Below are 2688 nucleotides of genomic sequence, written 5' to 3'. Positions count from 1 at the left end.
CCAAATGGCGGCAATAGGAATAGATTCAAATTGAGCTAAGCACCATATGTACGTTATCCGTATAGATTGGGATCATAAAAAAATAAAAAGATGTTTATCGATGGCAAAATTCATATCTTTTGCTTTCAATTAGATATACAAGAAGATAAAGAAATAGAATTTTCGTTGACTAGTATTTCCAAGACGCAAAATTAAAAAAAAATCCACCATCCGCGATCTATACTTGCATCGAGTTTGGATATTTTATAATTACATATCTAACTAAAAATCAAACTGCCGTGATAATAGAAGTATATTTGCTGTTCTCTTTTATTCCGTCGCACCGAAAAATCTTTTTTTCTTTCTTTTTGTGCATATGCTAGCGGGCTTAAACATTCTCGCTTTGATACGGGTGCAAAATCAAAGAGTTTCCGAGGTGTTATCCGAAGTTGAAAGCGCTCGGCTCCGGTGCTTCAGAAATTTTAAAGCACCCGGCCCGAGTGTTTTCCGAAGCATCCAAGCACCGGATCGAAAATTTAACACCGCCACCGACACAGGTGCTTCGTTTATCGTGTATCGCTGCTTCGCATCGAGCATTGGCTTGGGGTGCTCATTTCAATACACTCGGTTGCGGTGGTAAAATGCAGCACGCGGTGCCGTGGCGTGTTTGGACATGCCTGAAGAGGTATCCATACTGGACGGATCGTACATACTAATGACCTAGTATCCACATTTCGAATAATACTGGCTCTCGTTTAGCTTAATGGTGACAGATTAGGCCGCGGATTTTGGGTGACAGAAAACCGAGGATAACACACGATTGGCCTGTTTGCGCTCCCATCACATGTTTGCTCTGTAAATTGGTAAAGTCATTTTGATATTAAAATGAACAACTGACGAAGAGAAATTTGTGGGTGAAATTTACCGAAAGAAAAAGTTCTTTCCGAGCACCTTGCTGCGTGTTTGCGGTTGACCGATTATATCCTGTTGCTGCTGTCGAGCGATTTGTGGCCAATTCGGTCTGAAAGAAATGTAATTTTTTTAGCGCGATATTCAGGATTTTTCGCTTGCGATGCTTCCGCTTCTTAAAACTGTATTGTATACTGTTACTGTTATACCTAAAGGTGATGTTGCTGTATCTACTGCTGCGGAATCTGGGTGATAATTCTAGTTTGTTATTGCTGATGGAGCTGCTGCCGTTAGCCAATGGTCATCTAGTTGCGGTTGTACAATTAACATCAAACCCTGCACGGAAAACCGATTCATCACAATTTCAACTAAAAAATTAGTTGACTTTTTGGTTTCGTCTAGTTGATATTTGGGCCAACTACATTTTTGTTGAAAACAATAATCCAACGTTGTTGGTTTGATGCTGTCAGTTTCAGTCTGGACACGAACGTTTCAGCCTAGCACAAAACTTAAAAAGCCTACCTGAGCTAAAGCTTGAAAAGCTTGTCTCAGCTTTGTAACGCTTGTTTTAGTTCAGACACAATGGCATATGCCGTTACACTACCTTTTCAACCATGACACAAACGACTGAAATTCAATTAGTCTCATTGTTGAATTAAACTGCTTCATCGTAACATACAACATAGGATATTTCAAACGTTTTGTTTCACCGACCGACGGATAAAGGTATGGAATTAAATTGTTGAAATACTCCGTATGCCAGTAATTCACACTTAAATATAATATAGAGTTATGTTTCTTATAATGTTATCTTTTTATTAACTGCACTTTTAAATGAGACGAAATAGCCAAAGCTATTTAAGGATTATTGGTAATTGATTGATGATTTCAATTTTAGATGAAATGTATATTTTTTATTTCTTTTCTTTTTAGTCAGTCAGCACTACAAAAAAACTTCATACTTATTCCAGATCTAGTTTGGAATCTCAAAAGATGAAAAATAATTATCACATTGCATATTACATTTGTTAATTATTGAAATTTTATTATATAATCGACTAAAGCCGAAATAGAATGATTTTGACAATTTTCGACAATACTTCCAACTTTCAGTATACATGTATTGAAAAAAATGTCAATCAGAATCATTCCTTTATTGAAATGTTTATAAAGAAAAACTAGGTAAAATCAAAATGAGGTCAGTTGAATTTCAGATTTTTGTGTACTGGTTCAGGTAGTTGCGTCCGGGCTAAAACAAGCTTTCCAAGCTGAGACAACTACCTACCTGCATAACCGTTATGCCCAGCGTGTATGAACATAGTTGCTGTCGCCACCTTGATGTATTTTAGTAAGCATCTTGGCTACTTTGCTGTCATTTCGTATGATGTGCGTCTTGAATCAAAATCAATAATAATTTTCAATAACTATTATTTGAGAATCTCGCAAAATTAAGAGAAAACTTAGTTACGTTTTTCATTTTTCTGTTGAAATCAACTAATTAGGAAAACAAGAATTTGTTTTGTTATTTTCTTCATCGAATGGTTTTCAGTGTGTGACAGAACCGCCGTTAGAACGTTTTTGTTACCGACTGATCGGATGATGGAAAGGCTACAGCTGCTGGGAAATATTCGTGATTGACGCTGAAATAGTGGCTATTTTGGTTGGAATGGTTGAATCACTGTCAGTGTTAAAACAGATATTTTTTTGGGACAATTAACTGGTAGAGAACAAGATTGAACCACCACAGCAGGTGAAAATAGTAGCACCCACTACCAACTGGAAAATGAGCCGCAAGTCCTT

The 2688-nt window shown here is 36.9% G+C and overlaps 1 long non-coding RNA gene across 1 annotated transcript; it reads right to left on the bottom strand.

Annotated features, from left to right (window-relative positions):
- Positions 1-208: 208 nt before the first annotated feature.
- On the bottom strand, positions 209-1198 carry LOC131693229 (uncharacterized). Its single transcript, XR_009306186.1, has 3 exons — positions 1098-1198; positions 905-1000; positions 209-832 (listed from the first exon to the last, which is right to left on the bottom strand). It is a non-coding gene; the product is annotated as an uncharacterized LOC131693229 (long non-coding RNA).
- Positions 1199-2688: the final 1490 nt, after the last annotated feature.

Source organism: Topomyia yanbarensis, chromosome 3 (genome assembly GCF_030247195.1).
Source record: "Topomyia yanbarensis strain Yona2022 chromosome 3, ASM3024719v1, whole genome shotgun sequence".
In the NCBI taxonomy this organism is placed as follows: domain Eukaryota; kingdom Metazoa; phylum Arthropoda; class Insecta; order Diptera; family Culicidae; genus Topomyia; species Topomyia yanbarensis.
This window is presented reverse-complemented; position numbering and strand designations above follow the sequence as displayed.